General features: G+C 42.0%; 1 long non-coding RNA gene across 1 annotated transcript in view; it reads left to right on the top strand.

The window, feature by feature from the left end:
* The window catches only part of LOC119004325, a 71,025-nt gene extending 56,316 nt beyond the window's left edge, over positions 1-14,709 (top strand). The window contains exons 3-4 of the long non-coding RNA XR_005070180.1: positions 13,664-13,801; positions 14,079-14,709. This is a non-coding gene — a long non-coding RNA (uncharacterized LOC119004325). The remainder of the gene's footprint in view (positions 1-13,663; positions 13,802-14,078) is intronic.

Below are 14,709 nucleotides of genomic sequence, written 5' to 3'. Positions count from 1 at the left end.
TGTTGCCAGTTAATGAGAAACATGTTCAATGGTGTACAAATAACCAATGCAAATAAACATGGTATATTAATGACCAAATGCCCTAATTTATGAATATGTATGCAGCAGTAGGTTATGGAAATGTTTATGATGAGTGGGTCCCTGTGCTTTCAAGTGTGGAAATGTTCATTTAACGGCATTATGCACTGTCTGAGTTAGCTAATTAGCTTCTGCGTTAAAAGAACTTGCTATGTTTTTGTTGTGTGCTGTGTATTAGCTGCCTTTAACGAGCTGATGGTATGACTCGCCAGCACATATTCTGTTCCTGTCCAAAGTGTAGCTGAGCACGGTTACATTGAACATCAACTAAGATATGGTGCCGTGAAGCGAGTAAGGGCAAGTAAGCAAAAGGAGCGACCGGTGTCCTCCAACCTACACGTTCAGACTCTTGTGCACAAGTGCTGGAAAAAATGAAGAAATAAAATAATTTGCATACTTGCATACATAAAATGAAGTATTACCTTCTTTTCTTTTTAGTTTGTAGGAAAGGGCCCTATTTCCTGTGCAACGGTTAGTGCATGAGTTGTTTCTTGTAAAAAAAAGACTTGGAGGCTTGCAAACTTATTTGTAACTTAATTCCTCACAACCTCAATTATGAGCCGTATTACAGTCACATACTGTATTTGCCAAAGCTCCCTAAAGAGAATATTTATGCAGTGGTTAACTTTCCTTGAACAGAGGAAGAACGGCACAGTGTGGAAGCCTGGTGGATAATGTCAACCAAGTCAGCCTCAGGGTAATTTTATTCAGTTTGCATTAGAAGCACTTCCAGTGTTTTACTAATTTCACCGTTGAGTGACCTGCCTACAGTAACCCATTTGTTTCTGGGCAGCACCCCATGGTGCAGCTTTTAACTGGAACAAATACTGGAAACTGTATTAAAATAAGCAGCTCAACTTACAGTTTCTCTGTAACTAAAAATTCAAGCCAATCCGTTTTGAAATTGTCAGCTGATGTCAGAGCCACTTTGCTCGCAAGTTCATTTAAGAGTTCACACTCCATGTGCTATACACTGCCCTTCAACTAAAGAAGAAAACAGCTGAAAACAGACCAAGGTTAGCAGAGATACACAAAAAAAGTCCATCGCTACACAATCTGTACAGAAGGCACTGAAGCACTAAAGAATCGGGATACTGGGAGCTGGCACTGTACAGTACAGACTTCATCAGAACAACCATGTCCTCTCCTTGGTGAAAACAAATGCTGTTGAATTACACAATGCTAATTAATAACGCTAGTAGCACCATGCCTAAAAAATAGCTGTGCTGCATTGGGTACATTAAACAATAAAGAAACAACAGTTTACTTCCCCAAAGAACAAAGGAGAGTGGAACAGATCTGTAGCTTCAAGCCATCTGAAGGGAGCATGAAAATGGTGGACTGTGGGTCCTCTCCATCGATAATGTCTGTCTGTGGCAAACACTTCTCCGCAGGTTAATTAATGATGTCACTGAATAAATAGACATACATCTGGAGAACTCCACAAGCACGGCTCAGATTCCTGATAAGAGCAACATACACCGACTGTAGCTCAGGAGGTAGAGTGGGTCGCCCAGTGATCAGGAGGTTGCTGGTTCGAATTCCCAGTGCATCCAGTTGCATCTGGAAGTATCCTTGAGCAAGATACTGAGCCCCAAATTGCTCCTGATGAGCATCCCCAACTAGTGGGTTGGCAGCACGGCAGCCTCTGCTTTCAGTGTGTAATTGTGTGTGTGAATGGGTGAACGTGACAAGTGTAAAGCACTTTAAATGGTCAACAGACTGGAAAAGTGCTCTGGAAATGCATTTACCATAACCACCAACAGATGAAGCAATTAATATCGATCATCCAACATTTGACATGCGCCACCCACCCAAACACTGCTGAAGAGCAGGCACAAAGGACTGAACCAAGGAAACCAATGTGTCGACCCTGCCCTCCAAAATTCCCTGAATCCCAATCCCATTGAGCATCGGTTGGAATCTGTTTGTGCTGAAGCAAGCCTGATCTATGAAAGCCCCACCCCACAGGACCCAAGGGATCCACTGCCAACATCCCCATGTCAGACACCACAGGACACCCCCCAGAAGTCCTTTGTCTATTTCTTGATGGATCAGACCTGTTCTGGCAGCACAAGAGGAACTTGCAGAATACAAAGCAGGTCAGCACCTCTTTGACCAAACCCTCTCCCAGTGGTTTGAGAGTGTGTGCCTACTGTGCATGCCACTGAACCTCCATTACAACTAACCTACTCCCCTATAGCTCTGTCCACTGCTTTATATAAATCTGTCATGAAATGATTTCTGCTGAATGTGATTTGATAAATATCCCTCGAATGCTGTCATTACAATCAATCTGTTGCATGCAGTCATTCATGTAAACACCGTTTCAAACCTCACAAATGCTGCGAGCAGCTTGGCAGACAGTCTGATGCAGCAGCTGTGGCACATTGAGGCATTTTGAAAAGGTGATTATCAAACACTCGATCTGCCCTCGGACGGATGATTGCCCAAATGCTGCCCTTTAGTCCCATAATGAGCCATATTCCATGTCAATATACTCTGAAAATCACTCTTCATCAATCATCCATCATCGGTCATAGGTTGCCCTACATACAGACCAGAAGTGAAGGTCAGCCTTTTGTCTCAGACTGACTTCATTCAGTCTCAGAATAGATGAGCTAGCGGGGCTGAAATGATGTTTGATGGAGTGAGGGAAAGATGACTTGATGCAGTCAGACAAATGGATATAGATGTAAGGCTTCAGACTACGTAGATCTCAAAAACTACTGTTTCCTAGAATAAAACAGCTCAGTGCACTGTGTATCTTAGCAGTCAAAGCTAATATTGGAGTAAGCATTTCCCTCTTTTTTCTTATACAGTGTCTGTCTATTCAGAACTGCACAGATAATGAAACAGTCAATCAAGTGATTCTGTAATGTGTGGATTACTTTACTTGCATAATAATTCACTTGTTTACTGTACAGAGATGAAGCTAAAATTCCAGATCCAAAGCAAACACTCTGTCTCTAGGGTTTTACTCTTGTTTATTCCTTATCTTCCTTTAGAATACTTTCTACTGCAGTTTCCTCCAGGGGATCTGTGGAGTTTCTCAGTATAATCTAAGGAATGGCAGCTCTGCATTTATTTATATACTATTCATTCTATTACTTATCCATTGTCCACTGTCTACTCTGTTTTTCTCACATAACCAGATCTTCTCTGTCTCTGTTTTTAAACCTTATCCTACAAACTTCTGTTTTTCATTCAAATACCTCAGATCAACAGCTGCCATCTTTTTTTTCGTGAAACTAGGAATTTAGTCTACATCTCCTGGCCTGTCATCTCGTGTGCTTAACGTAAGCTGTGTTAGTCCCTTGTGCGTGCATTCTGTTTGACATTGATGTGCAGAACTGGAGTTTATATCATCAACACAGGCAGTGTGGGTTTGTGGCAAAGTTCAGAATTGTTACACTGTCCAAAATATCAAAATAATAAATCAAGAAAAATCTGACCCTTATTATTTTCCTCACATGGCACAGTTTAACATCTCCACAGCTCCTCACCTGCCATCTCGCCCAGGTGTTCATTAGCAGTAAATAACAAGCGAGGTCCGTCATCCCATGTGTGACATCACTAACCTCATTCACACTTAAGATCTGTTAAGAAGACTCATCATCATGACGGTGTCATGCTGTATCACTATGTGATAGATACAGGGAAAAGAAAAGAAAGGTGTGACGAGTCACACAGAACAGTGTGTGTCCCATCCAACCACACCTCATCTTTGTCACCACCTCTGCTGCTGGCTAAACTGATGTTCAAAATATCATATATGTATCTTTTCAGAGAAGTTATCAGTTTCTTTTTTTCTTTCTCATTAGAGCAAAAACTGCAGAAATTTAGCTTGTTTTTTTCCCAATTTCTTCATATTTTCCAGTCGTCTTGAGCACCACGGTTGACCTTCACATCCTCCGAGGTGTGTCCAATCCAAAACTGACCTTTGTATTACTTCCTCCACACTGAGCACAACTACCACGGTGATTTGTGAGGGTGGCACTCTGAGACACTGAGGTCCAGCCGCGGTGCCTGTTGGCAAATCATCATCGTCCTGACATTCCCCACACGTCTCACAACATGGTCCAAGGAGAGCAACTGTGAGTCTGAGAGCAGGCTCACCTGGAGGCTGCATCAGAGAGAGGGAGGAGAGAATGGCATCTCTGTAGTCATCTGCTGAACAAAACCTTTGGGATAATCTAAGTATACATTGTGTTTATGATTATTAAAGAAACGTAAGAATGACAGTTCAGAGTGCTAGAGGTTTAAAATATGAACATAAATGTGTTCAGTGAATTTGAAGAAAATGTGCACCTTGGTGATCCCATGACTTTCCATCTACCATCAGGGGTGAGGAGTGACTTGAGAGGAAGGAGAGAAATGTATTTACTGACGTGCACAATAAAGATGAGTAATGTAAGTGGCCTATGGGGATAAGACCCCATCGTGATGTCATGGTGTTAAAGGGGGTAACGAGGCCATGTGTTGTCTACGATACCCCCTTGATGGAGTCTAGACCCTGGTGGTGGTGACTGAATGGGGTGGAGGAGCGTTGTGATGAGTTGCGCTGGAATGACAGCTGACAGCAGCAGAGAGGAGAACAGATTTAATGTTCGAGAGCAACAATGTGATTGGCTTAGAAAGATCATGGCACAGTCAGGTTGGTGGAACAGAAGAGTAAACACCCACGAGCCGATGACGACGCGAGCAGGAGACGAGGGAGAAGCGTGAGCGACGAGGAGCTCCTGAGTGAACTTCCATTTTTTTTGTTTCTTTTGTTTTCATCCGGCTTCCACTGAAGCGATGATGTTTCTTCTTTTACTCTGTAGAAAAGAAAAAAACACCTGTTGTCAATTTAGCTCCAAGTCAGACGGATTGTATGAAGGCACTGTGAAATACGCAAGTGTGTCATCACATGCCAGAAACAGAAAACACCATTGTGCTCAGTCCAAAATATGTTAACAGTAATAAAATAAAGCACACTCACAAAAAAAACAATGGCTGTGGATCTGTGCTTCAGCTGTTATTTTTATGGTTTGTGGTTTAGTTATTTTGTACAAATCTTTCAAAAAAAATAAATAAATACACTTTAGCATTGCAACACAACCTGTGACAAATGTGTAATATCATTCTAACTTGGATTCATGATTCTACTGTGTTTGTAATCAGGCTGAGCAGGAAGACCAGAATACTGTCTGTGGAGGCTGCAGTTGGTCCCTCTGTAGTTCATTAAAAACTAAATTCATTTAAAGCTTCCCTCTCCACCAACTCTTATGGGACATATCTGACTCCTTAGCAGCTAAATGCTCCTGTATATTCATCAGCTCATCTCTAACTGAGTCTGTCTGCTGTTTGCTGCTGGGTAGGTAGAGTACAGTGAGCTGGTCTTTCTAAAAAAAAAAAAGAGACAGCTGCCCACAGCTGGAAACCACCTTCAAGTGACCCCTTGGAAAAAAGGGACCCCACGAAAAAAATATAAGTCTAGTTTGTGTGTGTTCAGCCGGTTTACGACCTCAGATCCATGATCGTTGTCTAATGCTGCTGAACTGTCTCACCTGGTAATTAAAGCACAGTCAGACGTGGGTTTGTCAGCTGTCCAAGCAAAATCATTTGACCACATTTTCCACAAGAAATGCCCATGGGACATGAAAGGAGAGTGTCACAATAATGAGATGACAGCTCATGTATCTATGAATCAGTATAGATTGTGTTTAGGTTTGAATTGTACAGTTTGAAACAGTTTTGTTAAACTTTTGTTTAAGATGACTTAAGAATCCTCACTGGTGATTGCTTTCATACTTCACGTATTCTCATCTTATGAGTTGAGGTAAAATGTGTACCTTCACACTGGCTTCTGAGATCAAGGAGACTTTCATGTGTAAGCGACAGCGTCACTCCAAACCTTTTCAGTACTGGAGAATATCAGAAGCGAGAGTCTCGATGTATCAGGGTCCAGACTTTCAGGTCTGTCCTCATTATCCGCTGCCGCAGTATATTCACACCTAGACAGACTGCAGTTATTGTAAATTCACATCTTCCATTCCATTTCACAGAAAGAGTTGGAACTCAGTGATTTGCTCTGAGCAGTATGATGCAGCAAAAGAATCTCTCAAGGCTGTCCATTGCAATTTCTTTAACTGCTCAGACATCCTCAATAATTGAGGTTTACTTTTACATGTACACAATGACAACGTGTCATGAGTCCTCATCAAGAATGGTTCACAGTGTCACCATCTCTGAATGTCTGGATGTTGTGAGTCTTGGCAGAGTGCTTTAATATGCACAACACCTTGTCCAATTCAGAGAATGTAAGAACACAGTGCTGTGTGAAATGTGGAACAGGCACCTCGAGGCCAAACGTAAGTCTGTCGGGAGATCAGCTCAAGTCTCCAACCCAGGAAGAAAAGTCTGTTTTGTGGGTTGAGAGTGAGTCTGTCCCTGAGGTCCAGGGGCAGCGCTGGATCCAGAGCCTAATTAATCACGAGTCTGTGAATTCAAAGATTTCGGAGTCCTCACGAGTACTCCTTCTTTTAGGAAAAGCACAATTCTCCGCTGAAACTGAGACATCAGGGCTGCAGCTATCATGTCATGTCCCTGCAGAGCCATGGAAGTGACGAACACAGCGGAGACCCCGCAAGCAATCAGGATGTTCTTGTGTCAGATTCTCATCAGAAAACCATATCAGTTTCAGCTGGAGGAGGATGGAGTTGGTGGTGAGGGTGAGTGTGACAGTGGCGGTGAGGGTGGGGGCTGTCACTGTATCTCTCTCAGTCTGAATAGCATGCCTCTAAGCTGACTTTCCAGACAACTGTCAGGTAAAAAAAAAGCAGCATGTTGCTTTGTCTGCACATATTTCTACCAGTTGGGAGCTGTCATACAGGACGGCTTGAGTAATTGATGGGAGTGTAGAAGTGAGTGAAGGCTGGGGGCTGAAAGAAGTGTGCATCTCTCTATAAAAGCAAGGAATCTCTGTCTGTCTGTCCGTCTGTGTGTCTGTTCCTGAAATATCTCTGCGGATCAGGATCAGACTGACCGGAGAGTTTCAACATGGCTGCTGCTTGGTTCAAGAGTGTGCCACGTCGGATTTGTTTGGACTACAATGATACCATTAATAAGTTATTTCATAAATGCTTTACAAATTCTGCAAGCGTTGTCCACCGGAGTCACCACAGTCACGTGCGTACCAGAGCCAATCACTGCAGAGCTCAAACCCACGAGAACAAGCAGATTTTTACCTGCAGCGGCGCGAGCTGGACCGGGATTTTCCCGGCGGTTTGTTCCCTGTCTGTTCTGATTCCGATGGATTAATAAGACTGAATGAGTCCGGATTGAGTCTGTTCTGGTCCTAGGAGATCCGGAGACGCCAGGACAACAAAGTGGAATCGGAATCGGTAGCTAGCTCCTAGCCACTACACCACCCACACGGCCCAAGTCCCGAGTTGATGGACGCACCGGCAGGTCCAAAACCAGACTTTGGGTAAATAATGTCTGCTGCGCTTTTTCACAAACATTGCCGTCATGTTTGCTTTGTGTTTGGTGCAGGAAGAAATGGTAAAAACAGGCTTTTGTCATGAAAGTGTCCAAGCAGCAAGTTTGGTCGTTGAGGAACAGGAAGTTGTAGGAGGGACAGAGAGATTGATGAATGACAGGCAACGACGGTCGTTGTAGAGACAGCGATATTGAGAGTTGAGAGATTTGTGACATTTAGCATGTTTTCAGTGCATAGTTTGTGTGTTATGTAGTTTGTTTAGTGTGTAGTGGTGTTGTTTTTTTGTTTAATGAGTCAAAACAATAAGGAGATGCTGAATGTGGAGCAGGCAGTGCAGCTCTTCATTCAGCTGGAAGGAGCTCAGGCAGACCTGAGCATTGCCTGCATTTAAATGTAAATAGTTACATCAAACTGTACATTTTTAAAATGTATGCACATATTTAGCAAACAACAATTTATATTTGCATTACAAGTATTAAAAAAATGGTTTGTTAAACATATTTGTGGTTTTCACAGTAATAAAATGTAACTTTTTCTACTCAGATTTCTTTTGATTTTAGGTCCATTGTGTTAATACAGTATGTCAAAATAAAAAGAATAACTGTACAGTCACACGTGAGGCTGTGCTGAAAATAATGACACCAAGCAAATAGTTTTTAAGGTGAAATATAATAGCAAAATCAAAAATAGTCAAAAACAGCCAATTATACCCTGGAATACCGGATTTCACAACAAACCTAAATATCCTTGACGTCCCACCTTCAAACACAGCCTCATTTGGCCATCCATGAAAAAGCTACTTAACCTCCCACTATTCTACAGGAATACATATGTCCTACTGGCACTGCACTAGTTTTCTTAAAGAAGAATAAAGGGAGACCAGGAGGATTGTCCACACTGTAGATGGGTAATAACTTTACACTGGCCTAACCTCTGTGGTTAAGGGTTCTTGGGGAGGAAAGTTCAATGCCTGGCCAGGAGGATATTGCTTACCCACAATCCTGTAGGCATTTAGACAGCAGTGCCTCTCTGTGTCAAGGCTTGCCACCATATCAGTTGTCTGGGTCTGAGCTTTTGTTTGCACTCAGATCACGGACAAGGGGGAGCAAATGGTTATCTCAAAGCCTGGATCCACATCTACATTCGTAGCGTGGGCTGCTAGAGGCTAGCTTAGCTAACGGGCCTGATAGAAGTAGTGCTCCTATACAATGAGGGTTACAGATGGAGTTGCTAATGTTATCCAGCAGTTATCTCTCGGCCCGCAGAACACGCCGGTACATATTAACACACAAAGACTGGTAATCAGTGTGGTGCCTCTTTGTAGGCACATGCTGCTGTATTATCAAGTGGAGCGAGAGCAATATGCTTCCAGGCTCATGGACAGCTCATTTCATGCTGAGTACTGTGGGTTTTATTAAGTAGCGAGTGACCTTCCTCCTATTCGCTGACAGAAGAAAAACACTCACAACCTTAAAGGAGAAATTTGCAAGAGATGGCGAGAAATGTAGTTTCAACAGTAAAATAATGACGATTGTCAACAGTGTCAGGAAATGACAGTGCCGACGTCCTATCAAAGACATCTATGTACTATGATGCAGAGATGTATACTAAAGTTAACATGCTAACCAGCTAGCCCCGGGCCATTCTGTCTGCTAATAACACTTTGAGCTGAGAGGGAATAGTGTGATCGCCCCCATAGTTTTTTCAGGTCTTTCACAAGCTCTCTTAGCTTTTAGTGTAGCACAAAATAAATACATAAAAATAGCAACATGTCACAAAAGATACACTCTTCCAATTTCCTCTGAAACGGAAAAAAAAAATACAACCATACACAAGCTGTCTTGAATTAGAGCTTCACTCGTTTAACAAACTAACTGAGCTTAATTGCCTATTTTACTCATCTTTTTTACACTTCATTCAAACACAACATAAACTAAATAAAATTGACAAGCATCCTTGGTTTGACTTTCTACAATCATTTCTGGTTTGGTTGAAAGTAATCCTCAGTTCACAGTGTAAGAAGTGTTTAGTGCCAGTTCACGATCCAGCCGTGTTCACCCTCAGGCTAATAAACCAGGATGAGTTGAGCCATGCTGCCTTCACTGTTGCCAATTCCTCAGTAAGGAAAGTCCCTATTGGCTGTCCTAAAAGTTGCTAAATGACGTCATCACCTAATTTGCAAAATTGGCCATGTGCATGTCCTATAATGGACACTGAAAGGAGAGAGGAATGATGTTGCAGGAGAGACAAAATGTGAATAAAAAACACCCTTAATATGTGTAGAACTACAAATGAACATATTTGGTGCAGCAGTTTATTTTAGACAAAGAAAATTTGAACATTTACATCCCTGGCTTACAGTCAGGGATCAATCATCCGCAGCTTCATGCATGCGTGGTTGATTTGCAGACTCAACACGGAGGGGTGATCGTTTCCTGCTCTGACTCCAGCGGAGAGGGAGTGCTGCACGAAGACTAGGCCACCTGTGAGTGCTTTGGGAGGGGAGAGGGGCCCACAGCAGCATCCACTTGAGAAGAGTAAGGGCGATACATGCTTTCGCATCAGAGTCTCCAAAAGTCTCCAATAACACCAGAAAAATTCACTAGATTTGTTGCTCGTTGCGTTTTTGAAAAAGAGTCGCAAGAGGGGTCTGAAAACTTGCTAAATGTAGCGACACAGCCATTGGCAAGTTGGCAACAGTAGTTGCCCGTGGTGAATCTCCCAGGATCCGAGGTCTTGGTCTGGGTAAACTTTCACTGTCTCTGTCTCCAATGCTATCTGAGCCATGTACAGTGGCTCACTAAGACTAAGGACAGTTAGCAAACAGCAGCAGCTGTCAGTAACTTTGTCGACTACAGCTTGTGCATGACGTCAGCTGTTTTTACTGTATCATAGGAATACAGTATTTGAGTGTGATTCCCGAAGAGCATTTTTCATGATTATTCATCTACCATAACATTAGGTCATCAATATTATGCTTCAGCTTTTAGTTTTTAATAGTAATATCAAGCAGGGGTCTGGGAAATCGTTGTTTTTGAAAGGCTAAACACCAACAAGCAGAATGTTTTTTTTTGTTTTGTTTTGTTTTTTTTTAAATTACAGTTCGATTTAAACATTTCTTTGAAAAAAGTATTTTTGATCCATAGACTCCATGTTGATTAACTAACTAAAATAGATGCACAACCTCATATGTTTTTAAATAAAGCATATACCAATAATATGCCCTTTAAAAAAAAAAAAAAAGATACTGTAAAGATAAAGATCTCTATGCAGTGAAAATAAGATGCATTTCTCATTATTGATCAAATAAAAACTTACGATTGAGATCTCTGTAATATTTTGGTCATAATCACTGGACACGGCTCTCTATCTATGCCTCAAGTCCCGTCTGCAGAGAGTCTGATACATGAGGGAGCAGCACATGCAGCAACAGGAATTAGAAAATCTTGTAATTTTAAAATCTTTAGCAGCATAATGACCCAGGATGGACTGACTTGTGTCTCATTTGTGACATGACGTGACATTTTTAGAGTAGGTGATAACAGACAGTGTGACTGCAGTTGATCGCTCATTCAAAGCTGCTGCTTTCAGTGCAAATGTTGTTTTAATGTATTCCCTACTGTGAATATGTTTGTACCTGAGAATGTCAGCGAGCAGAAACTCATAAAAGACCACTGGGTACACATACTCCCCATCAACCACTTTATATATTAACATTTTTAGATTAAAGTCTATTTTAACCTGTGAAGTACTCTGCTTTATTTCGTGTCGATATTTAACAGAGTGTATCTCTGCAACTACAAGGTCTGGATCAGAATACAAAATTCTTTCTAAGAGGTACCTGTGTGCCGACATTTTACATTTTCATTCACATCACTCACAATTCACATCATCACAGTCATATAGCTTGTCCTCAGGCAGCAGCTGTGAAATGATTTCAACTGTAAGTAAAAATACAGTTCTGTCATCACAGAAGATCCCAAAACTCAAAAGCCCATCCACAGTTGTGCACGAGATGATTTGCCAGAGCATGCAGCTGCATTTCACACATTAACTCTGTCGGACAGCTGCAGATATTCAGACTAGCTGTCTCGGTCATATGGTGACTGCAACATTGTGGGGCTGAGTGCAGCTCTGGGAACAACCAGGAGACTGTCTATAATAACGTGTAGAGCAAGCAGAGGGCATATGAGATATAAAAAAAAAAAAGAACAAAACTTTAATATGTTACAAACAACAAACAAAAACATGCCATGTGACATTTAAAACAACATATTTCCTTGACACGTGACCTTTTTTACTCAGATAAAGTCAAATTTTGTAACAGGCATTTGTTCGAGCACCACACTCAGGTCAAAATACCAAATTTGCACAAAAAATGTCTCAGTCAATTAGTCAGCTTGCAATTAACTTTGCAGAATTCTCCCCATGATATGACGCCTTTTTAATCTTCAGTAACCTTATGAGCTTTATTCTAGCACCACTCAGGTACAAACACTGTACTTCCACCCCTCAGTAAAGGCTGTGAGAGGAGAGACATCATCAGTGTGATGTATGCTCCCTTGGGTTTAATGAGCACTGCAGCTCCTGTGGGACCACTGAACCTCACAGTGTGGACATTTAGTCCTTGTTAAATTAAAGTCAGAGCTGCTCTTACAGCAGTGCTCGGCTTTAATGACATTAACCAGCAACTGGATATGATCCTTCCCTCAGCAGACCAATCACTGACGGTGACACCACAATGCCATCTTTGACTTCAAGCCTTGGGCAGGATAAAAACTAACATATGCTAGCCGCATGCTTGTTACAGTTGAGTAAGTTATATTGTCTCATATCCAGAAAAGAGAGCACACCGAGGAGTCATGAGTCATTATAACACTCTAATTGCCTGTGAGTTTAGAAATTTAAACTGTTAGACTTTAACAGCTGACATCATGCTTTTGAGTTCATTTCTGTCTTTTCCTGATATACATGGAGTTATCACCATATAACTGGCTGCTTTTATTGTGGTTCAGCAAGGATGCTATGTTATAAACAGGAATAGAGTTAGAGTTAATTTTAATAAGACTTTTACAGGGAACTTAAGCTGATCGTACACATCTTTATTGAAAAACAGCCAAGGGTTAGTCAGACGAGTTCAAGAGCAGAGAGGACAGCCAAGAGAGTCAACAGAACGAGATTGTTATACTGATGATAAAGCCAGTATTAGATGCATTTCCATGGAATGAGTCTGTGTGATGATTTAATCCCCCTCCACATCCAGTGGTTATGATTTGCAGCCCTGTGTACTGTCGATGTGTCGGCTCTGTATGTCAGAAAGTCCTGAGATTTAATAAACAACTCATTGGGTTTCATTCCCCTGTCTGGGCTCACGCTGATGAGAACTCTCCAGGACTACATTAAACCTCTCCCATCAATTTCATCTCCCTCAGTCTATTCACATGAGGGGAGTGATGAGAGATGATCACAGCATCAGCTCTGCAGTCACGGACAACTCCACTCTGCCTTCAGAGCTGAGGGATTACTGTGGCTGCATCGCAAATTACTGAGCAGCCAGTGATTAGAAAAAGAGAAGACATTGGTAAAAACAAGTAGAAACACATCGTCTGTCAGAGTAAACACATGCTAGATTTAACAAGGGCTGATTGAAGGTGCAGAGGAAACTAATGCATTACTGAGTAATACTTTACTATAATAAGATTATTATGAGAATTAGGGCCTGAGCAGGTCCCGAACTGCGAAGTCCCTATTGTTTTTTTTCGAATGACGACTTTTTTGTCCCAAATGATAGCATTTTTCACTGCCTGAACATACACCAAAACTCACCAAAAAAATGTGCAGAAAAATTTCATAATCTGTTGTCGTCCTGGATTTTCACCACTGGATGAAACTTTGCACACAGCATCTATGGACTCTCCTGAGAAAAAGTTATTAAAATAATTTTTATATTCCATACAAAAAAAGTCAATTTTCTGCATCTTCTCCATAGATGCAGAAAATTGGCTTTATTTTCCAGGGAATAGGTAGACTTAAATTTCAAATCTGTCTTCCAAAGAATTGTTTAAATACTTACCAGAATCTGAAACTTCTTGCCACCAGCCCAGGTGTCTGCCGCCAAGACTTGTTGGCGGGTCATGTTGGTGAAGACGACCGGGCGGTGACCTGTAAGGATGCTGAGGTATCCCATGGCATACCCCATGAGCTCGCAGTGTTGTTTGCCAAATGTGCCATCCCCAGGTAAGAGTTCTAAATACATAACACAGATACACAAGTTTAGTCAAGTCAGGTTTATGTCAATTCTCCTCTCTTCATCTCCCAATTTTAATATGTACTGAACTGTACTTACGAAGCAGTTTGTGGCGTGCCCAAAGGATCCGGCTGTTTTGTGGTCATCCTTTGGGCAAGCCACAATCTGCTTCAACAAGGAGGCGTACCAGTGGATAAAAAAACTGGCATGTGGGGATTGCTGCCTGAGCAGTGAGATCACCTACGTTTTCCACACTATCCTGGGCAGGGCTATGTGCCACGACCGTACCACGGCGGAAAAGTTCTACATGGCGCTACTGGACAAAGACATGGCATACCAGACCTGAAAACTCTGCATCAAGGCCCTTGACCAAATCCTCCAAGGACACCGATGTCACAGACGACTCATCGTTACCGGCCGAACATTCGGAGGATACCCCACAGTCAAGCTCCGATGACGAGGGACCTGTCCTCCAGGATGAGTCTGACTCCTCCTCTTCCTTTTCCTCTGAGGAGATGCTTGTCATGGCCCTATTCACCCTTTCCTTGTGATTGATTAAACACAGTTTTATTCAGGGATAAACCCCATGTAAGGATAATATTAACTGATGCATTAAAACTATTAAGTTAACTTTTGGGGAAAGGGCCCCTCAATGATAGGAGCCTCATTATGTCAGTTATCATTTCAGTTGGCATTGTGCAGTGGTGCACATTCCCAATCGAATTTAAAGTAATTAGAGTCATAACAAAGTAATTGCCGAGCTGTGAACCTGGATCCACTAGGGCCCCTGAGGACCCAACTAACTGCAGATGTTTCGTAAATAAAGAAAAGGGAAGAGAGAGAGGAGAATCTTGTATGGTTCCTCCATATACATCTACAAACTCCACCATAACTCCAA

Source organism: Acanthopagrus latus, chromosome 16 (assembly GCF_904848185.1).
Source record: "Acanthopagrus latus isolate v.2019 chromosome 16, fAcaLat1.1, whole genome shotgun sequence".
NCBI lineage: Eukaryota > Metazoa > Chordata > Actinopteri > Spariformes > Sparidae > Acanthopagrus > Acanthopagrus latus.
This window is presented reverse-complemented; position numbering and strand designations above follow the sequence as displayed.